This window comes from Octopus sinensis, linkage group LG10 (assembly GCF_006345805.1).
Source record: "Octopus sinensis linkage group LG10, ASM634580v1, whole genome shotgun sequence".
NCBI lineage: Eukaryota > Metazoa > Mollusca > Cephalopoda > Octopoda > Octopodidae > Octopus > Octopus sinensis.
Genome location: NC_043006.1, coordinates 102645053 through 102665717, shown reverse-complemented (window position 1 = coordinate 102665717; position 20665 = coordinate 102645053). Strand labels below are relative to the sequence as shown.

Genomic DNA, 20665 nt, shown 5'->3' with positions numbered 1-20665 from the left:
CAGGGATAGGCGGAATTTTCCAATTCTTGAAGATGTATTTATACATATGCTTACAAACACTGAAAATTTCTGATCTACACTTCAGTAGAGAGTTAGGGATCTTAGATTTGAACTGTATCTTCGTTTTTTCAGCTAAACAAAGCCTACATTTATTCGATCCATTCACATAAGGTATGGGTTTCTCAATTAGTTTTCATTTAATCACATGTGGTATTTCGTTATCTTTCCATTAGCCTAATGAGAAACTCGCATATAGACATAAACAGTTTTATCACCCTCCTGTAATATTCAAAAGCCTAATAGCTAATGTTAGTAACAGAGTGACTAACCTCTCCTCTTCTAAAGAAATTTTTTGAGAATGATGCACCCTATTATAACAATTACCTAGCCAATAGTGGCTTCGCTTCAAAGATAAATTAGTATATAATTCCTCTAATAATAATCAAAATATTAATAACAGATCTAGCGGCATCGAAGATAAAGCAACACATAACCCTTCTAGTATTAATCAGAATAAGAAGAAGAAGAAACCTAATAGGTCAAGGAAAATTATTTGGCTCGCCTCTCCCTTTTCCCTTAATATAAAAACTGGCATAAGTAAAAGATTCCTGTCTTCCCTAAACAAACACTTTCCAGCAACTCACAGATATTTGATAGGTGTTCTGTGAAATTATCATATAGCTGTTGCCCCCAATATGAAGAGTATCATTACACATCCATTTGCAATTGTCGCGACCCAGGATCCTGTCCAATTGGCCAACGATGCATGATTAAATCTATCATATACGAGGCAGAAGTTACTGCAACCCTAAGTAATAATACAACTGATAAGAAGACCTTATTTGATTATGTGATGGTGAATTTAAAAAGCACTTTGCCAGTAAGATAGCCTCCTTCCAACATAGAAACAAAAGTAAAGTTACTGAATTGGCTAGCTACATGTGGACTTTGAAAAATAACGAAACACCACATGTGATTAAATGGAAAGTAATTGAGAAATCTATACTTTATGTGAATGGATCGAATAAATGTAGGCTTTGTTTAGCTGAAAGAGCGCAGATCCAGTTCGAAATCTAAGATCCCTAACTCTCTACTGAAGTGTAGGTCAGAAATTTTCATCGGTTTCAAGCATATGTATAAATATATTTTGAAGAATTGGAAAATTCCGCTTAATCCGGACTAACTTGATATCTTTGCAGCCTTATCTTTTAAGGATTAGGGAAGATTGCTTTTTTACCTTTTTACTTTTTATTTCTTATCTTTTACATTTTGTTTTGTGTTTTCGTTTTCCGTTTTCCATTTTCCGTGTTTTTCTATATGCTACATTCTCGGGGGGGAAGGGGGGTTCGCGCTTCTTCTATTATTCAATTTCTTTTTAGTTTGTTATGATATGCAGTTTGCGCCCGAAGAATACGTTTGAGTATTTCTCAACATTTGAAACTATTAGTAGCGCTTAAACACATGTACTGTGTCCTTTAAATAATATATTATTTAAAGGACACAGTACATATATATATATATATACGACGGACACACACGTGTATGTGTATGTATGTAGTATGTATGACAGTCATGGACGGTGGTGAAGAAGGAATAGGTCACGTCATAAATGTGGTTCGTTTCGAAATTCTTCGTAGTCTAATGAAATACCAAATTTATAGAGAATATGTTCCATGATGAAGCTAACTACTTACCCCCCATCACCCATCACATTCAGCAGACTGTCAGAAGTTATTATCATTGTTGCTGCTACTCACGCTGCTGTTAATGTTGGTGATGATAATGTTATTTTAATACGGTCCTTTACTCCCGGGTTACCAGTGCATTTACGATCAAATGCCATTGGGACTAAAATTATCTAATGCGTTCATTGATGAAGATAGTAACGTGTAATTTGAGGAAGATTTGGCTGTTATTTCGAAGAGGCTCTCTAGCTGCTTCGATCAGAATCGGTCCCTGCAACCAAGGCGAATCGTGCAGATTTGCAGAGTTCAGAAGTTGAAGGTGTTGGACTGAGGTCAAATTACAAAAACTTCATTTTCTTCATGTTACAGGTGTAACACAGGTGAGTACAGTCATCTGACAAAACAGTCATCAGATTTTAAGGGCTAGGAATTTTACTATACGACAAAATCGTGTCTAACTTTCGGTACATTTTACAGATAGGTGAAACAGGTCATATTAGAATTCAGTATTTGTGCCACAGATGCAACTTTCCTCGGTAAGATAAAACGAACCACGAACCACCAATCTCTCGGTTACTTACCGATTACTCATTGTCTCAGTCAAATACATTTCGACAGCCACGAGTTAATCATGTGATATATTACTGTCACAGCTTCTCTGGAGAGATTTACAAAAATATATGACTAAAATCTCAGTAACATCTCTGAAAGTATTCATCAAAAGAATGAAAGGAGTGATTCGTCGATGTAAGGATGTAAAACTGTGAGAGGAAATAAGCGGGGAGAGGTAACTCTGCAGCCGACACAAGAACTGCTTGTCTTCGGAAATGATTTATTATTCAGATATAAACATTCCATCAATATTGCATTCAGGCGAAAGGATTCCTGGCAGCTAAATGCATCGTAATAATTGTGGTCGTGTAGAATCGCTCCATGCGGAATCTTTCTATTATTTGAATAATTACGATCGATGGATTCACCATGCCAACAGCCTGCTTCTATGGACATGACGCAAATTGGTGAAGGTGCTTATGTTTATATGGTTATGCTCATAGACATACAGACCGACAGACAGGCAGACAGGCAAGCAGAAATACATGCAGACAGGCAGACAGACAGGTAGGCAGGCAGATAGATGGATAGATAGATAGATAGATAGATAGATAGATAGATAGATAGATAGATAGAGATCTGTTATAGTGTGTTTATATACATACATATATATATATATATATATATATATATATATATATATATATATATATACATACATTCACACGAGGTGGTGTTGAGAAGTTCCTGGCTTTAAAGGTTTCGCGAAAGATCCAACCTTCATTTTTCGGGGCTTAGAAAAACTGAAGGACCACTGCAATAAATGTGTAAATCTGGGAGAGGAATATGTTGAATAAAATCATAATTAACTGATCTTCCTGTATTTTCTTTTAGCCAAAACCAGGAACATTTCAAGATCCCTTCGTATATATACATACAGACATACATATATGCATATATACTGAGACATATATATGCATGTATATGTCTATATATGCATATATATGTGTTTGTAATGGAAGATTGAGTCCAGGGAAATAGTAAAACCCAAAGCCCACACTAAGTACACCGTGCAACTAAAATAATTTCTTTCTGTTACTCCATGAGTTCAAATTCTTGTGATGTCACCTGCCACGTAAATTCACACCACCAGAAACCGGAATGAAATGCTTGATTGTGCTAACTCGGTCAAAACAGTTGCTGATTTATTCTTCTATCCCAATGTGGTCGATATAAGTACCAGTGGTATATTGGATGGTAAATTCAATCGATAATATCGTCTTTTCAGCTTGTGGTTGTTGAATCTGATTAAAAGTAGCAATATATTTATTGACAGCTGGAAATTTGTCAGCGTTTGAAGGGTAGTAATGTAACTGTCAAAAGGGGCTTGTCAACTGAAAAATGCATCATATATGTCTGAAGGAAGGGGACTGTCAGCCTGAGAAGTGAGAGAGCGTGAGGATGGGTCAGCGTGTATATCAGCGCGCGAGTGTATCAGTGTATCATTGAGCCAGCGAATCAGTGAGTCAGTGTGTCAGTGAGTCACAGTGTCCTTGAGTCAGTGTGACAGTGAGTCAGTATGTCCCTGAGTCAGTGTTTCAATGTGCCAGTGTGTCACTGAGTCAGTGTGTCAATGAGACAGTGTGTCAGTGAGTCATAGTGTCCCTGAGTCAGTGTGACTGAGTCAGTGTGTCCCTGAGTCAGTGTGTCCCTGAGTCAGTGTTTCAATGTATCAGTGTGTCCGTGAGTCAGTGTGTCAGTAAGACAGTGTGTGAGTGAATCAGTGGGTGTCAGTGGGGTGTAATAATGTAGGTCTGCTCTGTCAGCATGTGAGTGTCAGTGTGTCAAAGTGTGAGTCAGTCAGTATGTGAGTCTGTAAGTGAAGCTATGTGTCAGTGTTTGGATTTGTCAGTATGAGGATGTCAGCACGCAGACTTTTGTAATCGTGAGAGAGTTTTGAATGTGTCCGCGCGAGACTGTGTCAGTATGCCAGCATGGAGATCTATCGGTGCGTCAGTATGTTAGCATGTTAATGTTTGAGCGTGTCAGTATGTTTACCACTGTCCGTGTGTATCAGTGCGATTGATGGAGTATACCAGATATACGAATGCATGCGTGAGTCAATGTGAGAATATATCAGCTATATATTATGTTTGTTCATAACGGGCATATATTTACATGTACGGGAGGTGCAATGGCCCAGTGGTTAGGGCAGCGGACTCGCGGTCATAGGATCGCGGTTTCGATTCCCAGACCGGGCGTTGTGAGTGTTTATTGAGCGAAAACACCTAAAAGCTCCACGAGACTCCGGCAGGGGATGGTGGTGATCCCTGCTGTACTCTTTCACCACAACTTTCTCTCACTCTTACTTCCTGTTTCTGTTGTACCTGTATTTCAAGGGGCCAGCTTGTCCCTCTCTGTGTCACGCTGAATATCCCCGAGAACTACGTTAAGGGTACACGTGTCTGTGGAGTGCTCAGCCACTTACACGTTAATTTCACGAGCAGGCTGTTCCGTTGATTCGGATCAACCGGAACCCTCATCGTCGTAACCGACGGAGTGCTTCCATATTTACGTGTTTGGTAATCATTACTTCACTACTCTTCTATTTACCAAGTCTCAAATATATAATCACTGTGTGTTCAACCGAACCATTTATTCATTCAGTTGCCATTATTAAAGTAAAAGAAACAACAGAATATTGGCTGAAATACCCTGTTTCCTCTTTTAACTACATCTCTTTACATATTAGATGTTGTAACTAAATAGTCAATATATCATTGACGTTTCGGTCTTAGTCCTCCTCGGTGAAACATAAATTCCACCAACTTTCATAATTAATCATGAGATAATCATCAAGTACTCAAACAAGAATGTACGCTTTTAAACATACAAATGAATACATAGAAAATATATTACTCTTATTACTACTACTACAACTAATTATTATTATTATTATTATTATTATTATTATTATATTATTATTATATTATTATTATTATTATTATATTATTATTATTATATGTTTGACTTTTGCGTTATATTTGTACAAGTTGGCTCCAAGTCTCACCCGGAGACCTGAAGAGACAACAGGTTGGAAGTTCATTATTATTATTATTATCATTATTGTTATTATTATTATTATTAGTAGTAGTAGTAGTAGTAGTAGTAGTAGTAGTAGTATCATTATTATTACCTAAGGCGGTGAGCTGGCAGAATCGTTACCGCACCGGACAAAATGCATAGCGGCATTTTGTCCGTCTTTACATTCTGGGTTCAAATGCCACCGAGGTCAACTTTGCCTTTCATCTTTCCGGGGTCGATAAAATAAGAACCAGTTGAATCCTGGGGTCGGTATAATCGACTTAACCCCTCCGCAGAAATTGCTGGCCTTGTGCCAAAATTTGAAAACATTATTATTATTATTATTATTATTATTATTATTATTATTATTATTATTATTATTATTATCATTATTATTATTATTATTATTATTATCAATATCATTATTATTATTATTATTATTATTATTATTGTTATTACTTTTTTTTTCTTCTTTCAATTTTCTTCCATTTCTTACCGAGTGTCTTCCCGACTCCTAGGGCAAAGAAACTCATAGTGTATATTGGTAGGCCATTAAACCAAACTCAGTAGTTCGTTCATTTTTTTTTTTTTTTTTAAAGTTAAATTAAAATACATGAGCAGCAACAGTTCTCACATCGACAATGCTCTTTCCAATACGTGTGATGTACCAGTTAAGACAATCTTTTGCACTTCTTGCAGGGATGGTAAGCCAGGGATCATTCTCATATAATTTTCGGTTCCCTTCTTGATCATTCCTAGTGCTCCTACGATCACTGGTATTGTAACCGCCTTGAGATGCCACATTTTCTCAATTTCAATGAGTAGGTCTTTATATTTTCTGAGCTTGTCAAATTCTTTCGCTGAGATATTATGATCACAGGGGATGCTCATGTCGATCAATAAGCAAACTTTATTGTTTTGGTCTTTCACAACAATATCTGGTTTATTGGCCTTGATGGTTCGGTCTGTATGTACTGGAAAGTCCCACAGAATGGTTACATTTTCTCCTTCAGTTACAGCCTCAGGGTGGTGATTATACCACTTGTCGGCAGTTTTGATATTGTAATGCCGACTTATTAGCCAGTGGAGATATTGGCCAACTTATTATTATTATTATTAATATTATTATTATCATTATTATTATTATTATTATTATTATTATTATTATTATTATTATTATTATTATTATTATTAATATATTATTATTATTATATTATTATTATTATACTACTAATAATAATACTCTCAAATTTTAGCACAAGGTCAGCAATTTCAGAAAATGGGATAAGTCGATTATATCTCCACAGTTCTCGACTAGTACTTATTTTATCGACCCCGAAAGGATGAAAGGTAAAGAAAAAAATCGTATATATATTCACAGAATTTCTCAAGTTGGAGAGAGACGGAATTCTCTTTAAGGAATTTTTTCTCCCATCATAAGCCTTTTTTGTTGGTTTCAGTTATAACCAACACTATAAATAATTAAAACTCAATCTTAACTGATAATATCAATGAAGACTGAAATACATATAAGTAACTTTAAGTATTTTTTCCACTAAATAAATAGTAAATAGATTAAACGCAGTCCTTGGTATTTCTTTTCTTTGGTATTGGGATGAAAACTGACCTCTTCCATTCTCTTGGCCACTTACAGGTTCTCCATATTCGTTGGCAAAGCGATGTTAGTGTTTTTGTTGGTATCGGCTTGAGTAATTCTAGTGGAATACCATCAGTACCTGGGGCTTTCCGGTTGGCCAGCTGTTTCATTGCCCATACCACCTCATCCTCCAGAATGTCTGGCTCCAGTTCCAGTTCCAGTTCTTCTGCCTGTTCATCAAGGTTCTTCCCTGCATACAACTTTTCAGTGTATTCTTTCCATCTTTTGCTGATCCCTTCTTGGTCATGCAGTTCTTCACCATTTCACCCTCGGATGGTTGCTTGTCTGGCCATGAATGCTGTACGGGTCTTCTTTACATGTTGGTAAAGTTCTCTCATGTTCCCTTTCCTGTATGCCTCCTCTGCCTTTGCACATTCCTCATTCCAGTATTTCTCTTTTGTCCTTCCTGGCGGCCTGTTGGAACATTGCATTCAGGCACCGCACTTCATCCCTGCTTCTGGTCATCTTTCATCCCAATACCAAAGAAAAGAGATACCAAGGACTGCGCAAACTACCGCACCATCACCCTGATCTCCCATGTAAGCAAAATTCTCCTTAAAATCATCCAGAAGCGCCTGAACACAACTATTGAGAGAGAATTGCCAGAGGTGCAAGCTGGTTTCAGAAAGGGAAGAGGCAGCCACGGTCACATCGCCAACCTACGGTGGATTATGGAAGAGGCAAGAGAATACCAAAAGAAGCTGTACATGTGCTTCATCGATTACTCCAAAGCCTTTGACAGCATTGACCATGACAAGTTATGGAAATGTCTGGAGGAAATGGGAACACCTTTACACCTTATTAGATCACTCAATCAAAACCAAGAGGCTACAGTACGGACACCATATGGCGACACTGATTGGTTTGAGATTGGAAAAGGCACTCGGCAACGTTGCATCCTGTCACCAGCAGCCTTCAACATGTACGCTGAAAAGGTCATGAGGAATGCAGGCCTGGAGGATAGCAGCCTTGGAGTGAGGATTGGAGGAAGAAATATTAATAACCTTCGCTATGCAGATGATACAAACCTGCTGGCGGAGAGTGGTAAGGATCTGGAGGATCTTGTCCTGCTGGTCAAGGAAGAGAGTGAGAAATTTGGGCTGTACCTCAATGTTAAGAAAACGAAGATCATATCAACAGCAGCCACAACAAACATCAGCATCAAGATCGATAATGAAGAGATCGAAGTGGTTGATGATTTCATCTTCTTTGGCTCCAAAATAAATCGAGATGGGGACTGCACTCCAGAAATAAGACGGCGGATAGTACTAGGCAGAGAGGCAATGGTCAGCATGAGCAGGGTCTGGAAGAGTAGAGACATCAGACTTGCTACCAAATGCAGATTGGTGAATGCAATTGTCTTCCCAATAGCAACATATGGATGCGAGACCTGGACACTAAAGAAAGCTGACCAGAAGAGAATTAATGCATTCGAGCTTTGGTGTTGGAGAAGACTTTTATGGATTCCATGGACAGCGAGGCTCACCAATGGAGAAGTTCTTAAGCAGATAAGGCCGAAAATGTCGCTAGAAGCTAGGATCACCAAGCATAGATTGGCATATTTCGGTCGTATTATGCGGAGAAAATCCTTGGAGAAGGACATCATGCTCGGAATGGTCAGTGGCAAGAGAGGAAGAGGCCGACCAAGAACCCGCTGGCTTGACACCATCAAGAGGGATACCAGAATAGACATAGCCTATCTGAACGAAGTGGCCCAGGATAAAACTGACTGGAGGACACTGATCCAACGAGTGACCGAGAGTCGACCTCGACTGGGCGGGTAGAGAGAGATTAAACGCGATTTTGGATTGGTGGTAAGGTGATAGAATCGGAGGTGGGGAATGTTTAGTGGGATTTTTTCCGGTTCTTTGCGTTCTGGTTTCAAATCCCTCCAAGATCCACTTAACCTTTTATCTCCTCAAAGACAATAAGATAAAGTACAAGTGAAATACTCTGGTTGATAGTGTTACTAACTCTTCTCACTCAAACCGCTCATTTTCTAGTTCGTTTTGTTGTTGTTGTTGTTGTTGTTGTTGTTGTTGTTGTTGTTGTTGCTTATTTCTACTATAGACACAAGTTCTGAGATTTGGGGGAGTGGGATAATCGACTATATCGACCCCAGTAACCAACTACATATTTTATCGACCTCGAAAGGATGAAAGGTAAAGCATACTTCTTCTCCGGAATCGAACCCTGATTCCCCCGTTACCCGTTGACATCACGGTCGGCACTTACCGGGCCGTCGACAGTTGATAGGGCGGACTCGTGGGGGACCCGTCGCGCGGAGGCTAGTCGTTCGTACTGCGAGAATTTGAACTAAGAACGTAAAGACTAATAAAATGCCGTTAAGTATTTTGCCTGTCATACTAACGGTTCTGCCAACTCACCGCCTTATTAAGGATTATTAATGCAATGAAATAACTCTGTATGAGAAAGATGCCCGTTCAGGCAGACGTACGGCAGCACGTTTACAAAATGAAACTTTTTGTTGTTTTCTAGCATGTAAATAACATGGTACAACGTTATCCCTTACTCGACCATAAGTTATGTCACAATATTTGAAACTAATACACTTTGTCGTTCTTTTGCTAGTCTGTGATTTTAAGGGATTTTTTACATATTTTTCTATATTTTTAACCATATGTAATATACGTTCATGTGGTCAGTCTAGTTTGATGCAGCCTACTTGAACCTTCTCCTCGGACTCTCATCTCTCTTCCGACCTACTTCTTGGGCTTTATTCACCACTACAGAACCTCTTTACAACCTCTCCGCCTGGATTACCGCTGGAACTTTATGCATCCCGGATTCAGCCATCATAGATCTTACTGTAACCCTTCATGTTGTTCCCCCTGAAATAAGTAACAGATAAGCTATAAATACACCACGCTTCTTCCAGTTTCCATCTCTCTCTCTCTCTCTCTCTCTCTCTCTCTCTCTCTCTCTCTCTCTCTCTTGTATATATTATATATATCTATATATATTATATATATATATATATATATCATATATACATATAATATAACATATATATATATATATATAACGTTATATAATATATATATATATATATATGTTATATATATTATATATATATATGTATATATATATATATATATATATATATATATATATCCATATATACCGGAGTAAACACATAAATGTGAAACAAGGGGGAAAAAGAGTACTCAAATACCAGTGGTAGAGTAATATGCTTATTAAAGCATATTACTCTACCACTGGTATTTGAGTACTCTTTTCCCACCTGTTTCACATTTATGTGTTTACTCCGGTATATATGGATATATATATATAATATATATATATATATATACATATATATATATAAATATAATATAACATATATATATATATATATATATATATATACGTTATATATATATATATATGTTATATATATGTATATATGAATATATATATATATATATTATATATATAGATATAATATATATACGAGGAGAGAGAGAGGAGAGAGAGAGAGAGAGATGGAACTGGAAGAAGCGTGGTGTATTTATAGCTTATCTGTTACTTATTGCCGTTCATCGGACAGTTTTTGCTAGCAAAAACTGTCCGACGAACGGCAACGCGAAACTCAGAGTAACAGGTTTTGTTGAATTTTCTGCTGCTTTAATAAAGTATATATATATAATGTGAGGTATATTTGCCATCTCAATATGGCTAACCATCTCAATGGCTAACCATACCTCGTTCATAGATTTATTATATATATATATATATAATATATATATATGAACAATTGCAGCGTGAAGGTGTTTGTAAGCCATTTAAGAAACACACAAAAGCCGTTCGATTCACTTCAACATTTAAGTTTAATTTGTCAAAATATTTTCGTCGCTAAAATCCGCGACTGTTCACTGACAAAAATCCGGATTTTGTCAGTGAACAGGTCGCGGATTTTAGCGACGAATATTTTGAATCGAACGGCTTTGTGTGTTTCTTAAATGGCTTACAAACACCTTCCACGCTGCAATTGTTTTTGTTTCAGCACACGATCTCAGATCAAATTACTTGCTATGCGAGTACATCTTGGTAATATATATTATATATATATATATATATATATAATATATATATATATATATATATATTATATAATATATATATATTATCGGCTACTTGTTTCAGTCGTGTGACACCGATCAAGTTGCGGTACCAGGTTGAAGAATTTTTAGTCGAATGAATCGACCCCAATACTTCTTTGATTAAGCCTGGTATTTATCCTATCGGTCTCTTTTACCGAACCGCCAGTTTACAGCGGTATAAACACACTAACAGCGGTTGTTAAGCAGTGCGGGAGAGCATACACAGACACAAACACACACAAACACATACATACATTGATTGATAGATAGATAAATAGATACATACATACATACATACATACATACATACATACATACATACATACATACATACATACACACACAATACATCATACATACATACATACATACACACACACATACATACATACATACATAAATACATACATACATACACACACACATACATACATACATACATACATACATACATACATACATACACACACACATACATACATACATACATACATACATACATACATACATACATACATACATACATACATACATACATATACGACGAGCTTCTTTCTAACAGTTTCCGTCTACCAAATCCATTCAGAAGGCTTTGGTCATCCCGAAGCTATAGTAGAATGTCACTTGCCGAACGTACCATGCAGTGGGAATGAACTCGGAACCATGTGGTTGGGAAGCAACCACACAGCCACGAATGTATGCATGCATATATGTATGCATGTAAGTATGTATTATGTATGTATATATGCATGCATGTATGTATGTATGTATGTATGTATGTATGTATGTATGTATGTATGTATGTATGTATGTATGTATTGACTTGGCGCTTAAGCACTATATGTATATATAATTATTATTATTATTGTTAATTCAAAACGGAGAAAAAGGTGACAAGAAAAACATATGGTTGTAGCACATTGATAAAACGCTCAGAGAAGGAAAAGAGTTGTTGGTTTATGTTTTGAGCATAGCTCTTCTTCGGAAACAAGAAACATAGGAAAGTTCAAAGAAAAGGAAGGAGGAGGAAAAAAATCGCCAACATTCCAAGTGTAGTTACATTTATATCCACTGAAGTTAAGAGCTCGACTTTTAATCTCTTAAACTTCAATATATTCTTACTTAAATGCAATAAACGTAAACGAAATGAATTTGCAGAGACATAAAATGGGCGAAGCGAATATTTTTCAGAATAATAAAATGTAAGTATTTCACTGATATCACAAAATTTTATTTTAAGCAAAGATTAAATGCATTGAAATAGAGTATCAGATTAACTTTTGCAATGAATAGATTAACAGTGACCTCGAAGTTTCGTTAGACTGCCTGGCAAAGCCAATGATCGTCGATATTTCGAAATCACTGTCAACCTTTTCATTACCCTCATATGTACACTTATCTGTCGTCAGCGAGAACTTTTCGACACAATATACTGAAAGACAGTCTTACGGCTTTGAAAATGCTGTAAGCTTACGTGAAATGGTAACAAGTTTATATTTGTACTAATCGTTATTTAGCGCTTCTAATTCACGTGTGTGTGTATGTGTGCACGTATATATGTACACACACACACACACATGCACTTATATATATATATATATATATAATTTCAACAATTATATAAAAGGGCTTAGTAAAATAAATTACTTGGTAAAATTGATTAATAATTAATTAATTTTACCCTCAATTGTTGAAATTATAATTCATTTCTCTCTATTTAATGCTTCGGTTTTTACCGATAAAACATAGTGTTTATCAATTTTAACCCACGCTGGTGGAAAGGGGAGAGCAGAAATTCTTCGCTTGCATATTTTGAATTTGATAGCACTGGTAGTTTGAGCAAATCTCCGGAAGTGATAAGAAGCCAAAAGGGTATGCTCCCACTTTCAGTGTTCCCAAATCCAAATCAAGGAGTTCTGAGCTGACGAAAGAAATGTCGATTTGACTAATCTAGAAACGTACGTTCTCAAATAACCTTTGCATTTGTGATTTTTTTAATGTTTTCACCCCCATACCTTCGTGAGTTGACTTGAGCAAACACTATATGAGAGAGATTTTCTTTAAGTATTAGAAATAGTTTTAAAAAATTTTTTTTAGCTGCTATTTCTAATGAGTTCAGTATGTGGCAAAGTAATTTATTTTACTAAGCCCTTTTATATAATGTAATAATTTGAATATATATATATATATATATATCGTATTGTACTTATCCCCCGACTTGTAAGGGTAATAATACCCACTCTTTCCGGTATCTTTATGGCTACACTTGTTTGTATAATGAGATACACATTCGACGCTTCTAAAAACAAAATAAAACTTTGTTTACATATGTTGTTGTTGCATATATATATATATGTGTGTGTGTGTGTGTGTGTGTGTGTGTGTGTGTGTGTGTGTGTGTATACATAACATTTCTCCGTTTTTTCTGGCCTTGTTTTTGTATACATTCAGTGCTTTCTTCTAAGGAATCAAGTGCTCTTAGCTTAGTTTTTCCTTGGGGCAGGCCAGATTGGAGCAATCTTGAGTATAACCAGCCGAAATTGCAAAGATAATCTGGAACTCGACTGAGGAAAGAAAACTCCGAATGACTCGTCCTTCTTTTCTTTGTATCGTCTGTCTGGCTGTTTTGTTGTCCCTTTTTGTATCATCTAACTGTTTGGATGTTTTGCGTTTTTGTCCCATTTTTGTATTTTTATATATAAAAATATAGCAGTGTACATACACTTTGGTCTCTTATATATAAGTATATATATAAATTTTGTACGATTCTATTATTCTTTCTGTTCTTTCATTCTTTCCTTCTTTTTGTCAGCCCCTTCATGCTTACTATGTTCATTCCACTCTTCGTTCTTTTGTTCCCCCTATCTCACATTTCCTGGCCTTCTTTTCATGCACACCTTCCCTCCTCTTACACTTCACTCTCGCCTCTCCTTAATTCTTCTATCCTTCTGCCTCTACCTCTCTCTCTTCTCTCCCCGCGTGGCCGGTGTTCGGCCAAGCCTGACCTTTCTTTCTTGGTTCGACTACCATCCGTGCAACATCTATATTCCTCCCTGTGCCTGTCAAATCTGACGTCCCTGCCGTAAGGCTTTAACTTCCACAGACGCCAGCTTAATTTAATTCGTCCTTATTAGAAAGGCACCTGTTGTTAATGTCCTGTTATTTGTATTTGTGTACCATTTCCCCGTTTTTTTCCGTCCTTGTTTTCGTATAAATTCGCTGCTTTCTTCCAAGGAATCTAGTGCTCTTAGCTTAATTTTTCTTTGGGGCTGACCAGATTGGAGTAATCTCGAGTATAGCCAGCCGAAATTGCAAAGATAATCTGGAACTCGACTGAAGAAAGAAAACACCGAATGAACCGTCCTTGTTTTCTTTGTATCGTCTGTCTGGATGCTTTGTTGTCCCTTTTTTGTATGAAGTCTGGATGTTTTGCGCTCTTGTCCTATTTTTATATTATATATAATATATATATATGTGTGTGTGTGTGTGTGTGTGTATGTATGTATGTATGTATGTATGTATGTATGTATGTATGTATGTATGTATGTATGTATGTCAGGTCACTTTCGAGTGCTACTGGTAACATGTAACCCAGTACAACCTGTTGCATGGTCGGGTCGTCGGCGATTAAACCGGCAACCCCACCAAGCTTGCTTGGTGATGAGGGTGTTTATTGGATACCCTGCGGGATGAAAAATAAAACCTGTCAAAAGGCGGAGGAACACTTGAGAGTCAACAGCCATCCAATAAATGTCTTAAGGCTGTATCATGCGCGGGGACATAGAAATAATCGGACTGAATACCCGATCGTGCGGTTAAACCATTGTGAGTGAAGGACTCCTAGCCTTTGTTAGGGCATCCTTCTAGTAGAAGGTACTCAGGTAACTGGGATAACTCCGACATAAAACCTGCGGCTCACTGGTTACCGATGATGTTGACTTGTTCTTCTTTTCGGATTATGGCTGCTGTTGCTTAGTGAGTGGGTTTGACTCAGTGCACAGCCTTTCCTCACTTAAAAAAAAATCTTCTTGCACAGGCATTGCACGATAACAACATTGATTAAGCTTCGCGCAATGGCCATACTCGATAACGAGGGGGCAGCCACCATGTATATATGTATGTATGTATGTATGTATGTATGTATGTATGTATAATTCAATTTGGGGGATTAATAGAAATGCGGGTATTCTATTTCAGATAATACAAAAAACAACCTAATATCTGAAGGTAAACTCATGGTACGAGTATCTATCTGCACGTCATGAAATAATACTTTAAAGGATAGAACCAGTATACCAACAGAGTATAAAATATACTTCCTTAATTACCTCCTACTTAAGTTAAAATTAAAATTATCGATCATGAATGTACTACACGTGTTTCAGCATTGGAAGATTATGATATATATTGTATATTGTATATATACATGTGTGGTGTGTGTGTGTTGTGTGTGTGTGTGTGTGTGTGTGTGTGTGTGTGTGTAATCATCAGATTTACAATTCCACCAACACATCTTCAGGTTCTTTTTCAAAATATTGTTAATCCAATTTTACATCACCTTAAAATTAAGCGTTAAATTAAACTTTAAATGTTTTTTTCTTTGAAAAGCTGTTTATCTATAGTAAAAATGGATTCACTTTTAGACACTGTTTTAAGTTCCTTTACAAACAATAAATCTTACACAATTTTCTGATCTTTAATAAAGCGAACGTATCCTAAAAACAATGCTTCATTGCCCAGGAGAGTCGGCTGGTCCAATTGTAAAACAAATTGTTGATTTTTAAGTATTGTAAATAACATTTCCTCAATGCCCTCACACATTTCATCAATTCTTTCCACAGAATTATTACTAAGTGGAATCGTTATGATAATTCCACTTGGGGAAGGATGATGTACTACTGTAGGAAGAGCTTCTTCTAAAGCTGACAAAATTTGTTCTCCAATTGTATGAGGTTTCCCTGATCTGGCAATCATTCCTCGAGATATTCTATGCACAAACAAGTCCTTCATCGCATTTCTGTGATTAGTTTGTCATAAGAATAGATTTTCTGTTGCAAAATTCATTTCGTTCAGTTTTAAAGAAGGACAAATCTTTGTTTGCTTTATCGGGGTTTATCTTGTTTAAAAGATGCGAAAGCCTGGATGGCTTCAGAGCCTCATTCGAAACAGCTTTCTCGTGAAAAAACATTGGCTATTATTCATTATCAGGAGTAATAATAAATCCAAATATTCAACACTATATTGTCTACATTTTCAATTTAATGAGTTTTGCTGACATTATTATAGATGAACTCAAGCACTTAAAGTAAACTAAAAAAAGTACAAATAATACCAACGACCACCATTAACTCTTCAAAAACGATTGAGGTACAAGAGTACTTTTTTCATGAAATAATAGGACTTTGTTGAAACAATAAAGAGGTTATGACTGAAAGACCAACTTTACAATAGTTTCTTCAACTAAATGATAAATTATGTACATTATTTACGTTATTTACATTTGACGGATATTTGTCCCCATCTTGTTTGTTCTTAACACTACATTTTGGCTGGTGTACTCTTCAGCCTTCATCAGGTGTCCTGGGGGAATTTCGAACCTGGGTTCTCATTCCTAAGGTATGTTGTTGTTGTTGTTACTATTATTATTATTATTATTATTATTATTTGCCTAGAATCGAACTCGACATCTTGGGGTTAGTAGCCCGCGCTCTTAACCACAACGCCATATGCTCGTGGGCAATTATGGAGTGAATTTTAGGGCTTATAAATCTAATAGCTTTGTATCCTTCCTTAATACCGGTTCCCATATGCTACTCATCTCTGCACTAGGCCCGGTTAGGAGGTTATTATGTCCTAGCATACGTGCTTCTTCTTTTAGTTTTCGTATTTTCCATTATTGTTCTCTGTCTATTATTTTAATTTCATCCCACAACACCGACAACACACGCTCACGGAGAGAAATTGGATGTTCCGGTAACTCTTTTAAGCACCGTCTCTCCAATCACAGGTCCTCCTTCAGAGTTCCGGAAAGAAGATACGTAACATCAATGGCCAGCCACGTCTGGCAACTAAGAAACGATGGGATTCCATACACGATCTCATGGAAAATCCTCGAGAACCCAGACCCCTACATCAACACGACGAAGCGTTACAAGTTACGCATAGCTGAATGTGCGAGGATCCTAAAGGACTCACTCGAACAAGGGAACATCCTTAATTCCAGAACGGAGATTTTCGGGCCATGTTTACATTTCAGGAAGTTTCTGCTAGCCTTCTGGAGCCCACAAGTTGGCGGCACAGCTGGAAATCGACACCCTTAAGAAAAGGGAGATAATCTCCAATAGCTACCTTTGGGTAGTGAGACATTTCCTCCATATATTTTAAGAGGTCATGGGCCAACGGGGTTTTGCGATCTGACAATACGCCATAAAGTTAAACCAACACTTTATGGGCGGGAAATCTAAGGTAATCCCATAAACCGACCTTCCCCATTTTATATACTATATATATATATATATATTATATATAGTCCCGTTATTGGTTGGATCAACAAAAACAGTACCCCCATCGAGTGAGCCTGAAGGATTGCTTAAAAGCACAAGGTATAAGATGTAAATATACCACTTTTCTTTGTATGAAACTAACGGTAGTTCGTATTTGAGTTACTGTGTACATTATATATATATATATTATATATATATATATATATATATATATATATATATATATATATATAAAGTGTGTGTGTGTGTGTGTATGTATGTATGTTTGTATGTATACACGAATTCAGCGAAACTTTGTCTTTTTGTCCAAAATGAAGATGAACACCATGTGATCAGCCTGAAAATTCGTTAAGATATTAAGATAATTTTCTATTTTCTTAACAAGAAACCAGTGGTAGCCTTAATTCACAAATAAAGAAATTTTATCCACCAATGGCGGTGTCGAGTACTCATTTTCATCGTTTGACATTTACGCATATATATGTGCGTGTGTGTGTGTGTGTGCGTGTGTATGTGTGTGTGTGTGTGTGTGTGTGTGTGTGTGGTGTGTGTGTGTGTGTGTGTGTGTGTGTGTGGTGTGTGTGTGTGTGTTTTACGTGGTTGCCCGACCTACTATAAATAGTAGCCAACACTCTTTGAATCCATATCATACCGACTGAAATGAAGAGGGAAAAACTGAACTATGAATTTCAAAAAGTATAAAATGGTGGGTTGTTAGAGCTGCAATATCTTTATCATTTATAGATATTTATCGTCATCGATTAAGGCTGCCCTGGGGCTAAATATCAACAAACAATAAATATCGATGATGCAGCTTTTCTATCTGATTACTCGACGTACAGGAAATAGCAAATAGCTCTCCCTTAAAACACGAATTATAGTCTTTAAAATGAAGGACACATCTCATAACGTTGTCTTAAGTGTGCCTAAGGAGATGAGAATTTTTTGGCTGAAAGATCTCTCATCATAAGTCTTTTTAACCTGATCCGGCCTCGGGTTAAACAATAGCAGTAGCAACAACAACAACGCAATAAACTATATGATCCTAGATACACTATATCCGGTAAAAGGAACAGAATATTCAAAATAGAACGATTTTTATTGCACATCTTCTGGATCATGACTGACCCGAGTTTAACAACATCGACCATAAAGTCTCCTGTCCATTTATCGATATTATTGAACAAAATATAAAGAATCGATTTGTTAGACGAGAATCTTTTCCGAAGAAATTATCAGACTGCTGGCAGCTATGGTTACCATTCTAAATATACTTTTGCGTGTGTATATGCGTGTATCAGTTTCGTTGTGTGTATATGTGTATGCGTGTGTTTCCATATCTGTGTGCTTACCTGCTTATATGTGACTTACTGCCAGAGTGTGCCTTTCATGAATGCGATTATGTGCCTATGCATCTGTCAGCGTGTGTCTTTAGATGTATAGCTGCATATATGTATATATATATATATATATATATATATATATATATATATATATATATATATATATATTACATACTTAATATACATATGCTCTGTATATGTATATATCACACACACACTATTTGTATGTATTCGTGTGTATGTATATATATATATATATATATATATATATATATATATGTGTGTATGTGTGTGTGTATGTATGTATGTATGTATGTATGTATGTATGTATGTATGTATGTATATATATACATACAGGATGTTTCAAAAAATTTGATACCATTTTGTAATCTAATAACTTTGCCAGTTCTTGTTCAAATGACTTCAAATTTCAACAGCATGTGTGGAAACAGGTGAAAATTTTATGTTTAATGTTTGGTGTGTTTATCTTTTCAGGTATAGAAATGGCATTCACTGGAAGAGAAAAGGCGTTTTGTGTGCTGGAGGATGCTGGAACACGGTCGAACAAGACTGTACAGCGTGCATTTGTGAGAGAGTTCTCTAATTACCAACGGCAATGCAGATTTGGACATGGCACAAAAAACTCAAAGAGGGAGGCTGTGCATGGCAAAAGTATCTGGACGACCACTAACATGGGAAGAGACGGTCCAGCAGGTTCGCCAAAAACTCTTGCGAAGCCCCGAAATGTCCATAAGAAGAACATCTCTGGAAATCCAGATTTTTCCAACAATAGTTTGGCGTGTCCTGAGGAAATGCTTGGCAATGAAACCCTACAAGTTGCAGCTCGTTCAGGCCACAACGGCAGATGACAAGCGAAAGCGCAAACGATTCTGTGTTGATATGCAAGAGAAATTTGAAGTTCAAAAGACGTCTTGTTTACTTCAAACCTAGAGGAACTCGAACAGAGAATCACTACTGCGCTAGAGGCGGTTACCCAAGACATGCTACAGTGTGCTTGGTAGGAGCTGGACTACCGACTTGACGTCTACCGTGTCTCAGGCGGTGTGCTTATTGAACATTTGTGAAATCATTCATGGAATCCACATAACTTTGAATTTCTTATTCAAATTTGGAGGAATAAATCTTATGTTGCCCAATATTAAGCCTGTTTAGTTTCTAACCTAAGGCCCCTTCATTGCAATATCAGTTATTTATATATATATATAAATATATATACACATATATATACATATGTGCATACACACACACACATAGCACAACCTATAACTGTATATATATATACAGTTATAGGTTGTGCTTCTTTTTTCGGATTTATGTTTACGGACGAGATATATGTGTGTGTGAGTGTCTGTGTCTGTGTGTGACTGTGTGTAAATATGTATGTATGTATGTATGTATGTATGTATGTATGTATGTATGTATGTATGTATGTATGCATGTATGTATGTATGTATGCATGTATGTATGTATGCATGCATGTATGTATGTGAAACCAGCGAGCTGAGGGCGTTGTTTGCGCGCCGGACAAAATGATTAGCGCATTTCTTCTGGCTCTTTACCCTCTGAACTCAAATTCCGCCGGGATCAACTTTGCCTTTTATCCCTGTGGGGTCGATAAAATCAAGTACTAGTCAAGTACTGGGGTCGATGCAATCGCCTTACTCTTCCCCTTAAATCTGTTGGTCTTGTGCTAACA

At 36.7% G+C, this 20665-nt stretch overlaps 2 long non-coding RNA genes across 2 annotated transcripts; both read right to left on the bottom strand.

Moving 5' to 3' along the window:
* Positions 1 to 955: 955 nt before the first annotated feature.
* On the bottom strand, positions 956 to 8226 carry LOC118765217. The gene is made up of 3 exons (XR_005001084.1): positions 8217 to 8226; positions 4973 to 4974; positions 956 to 1090 (listed from the first exon to the last, which is right to left on the bottom strand). It is a non-coding gene; the product is annotated as an uncharacterized LOC118765217 (long non-coding RNA).
* A 968-nt stretch (positions 8227 to 9194) lies between these two features.
* On the bottom strand, positions 9195 to 19652 carry LOC118764997. Its single transcript, XR_005000841.1, has 3 exons — positions 19641 to 19652; positions 11648 to 11650; positions 9195 to 9279 (listed from the first exon to the last, which is right to left on the bottom strand). It is a non-coding gene; the product is annotated as an uncharacterized LOC118764997 (long non-coding RNA).
* Between the last annotated feature and the right edge of the window lie 1013 nt (positions 19653 to 20665).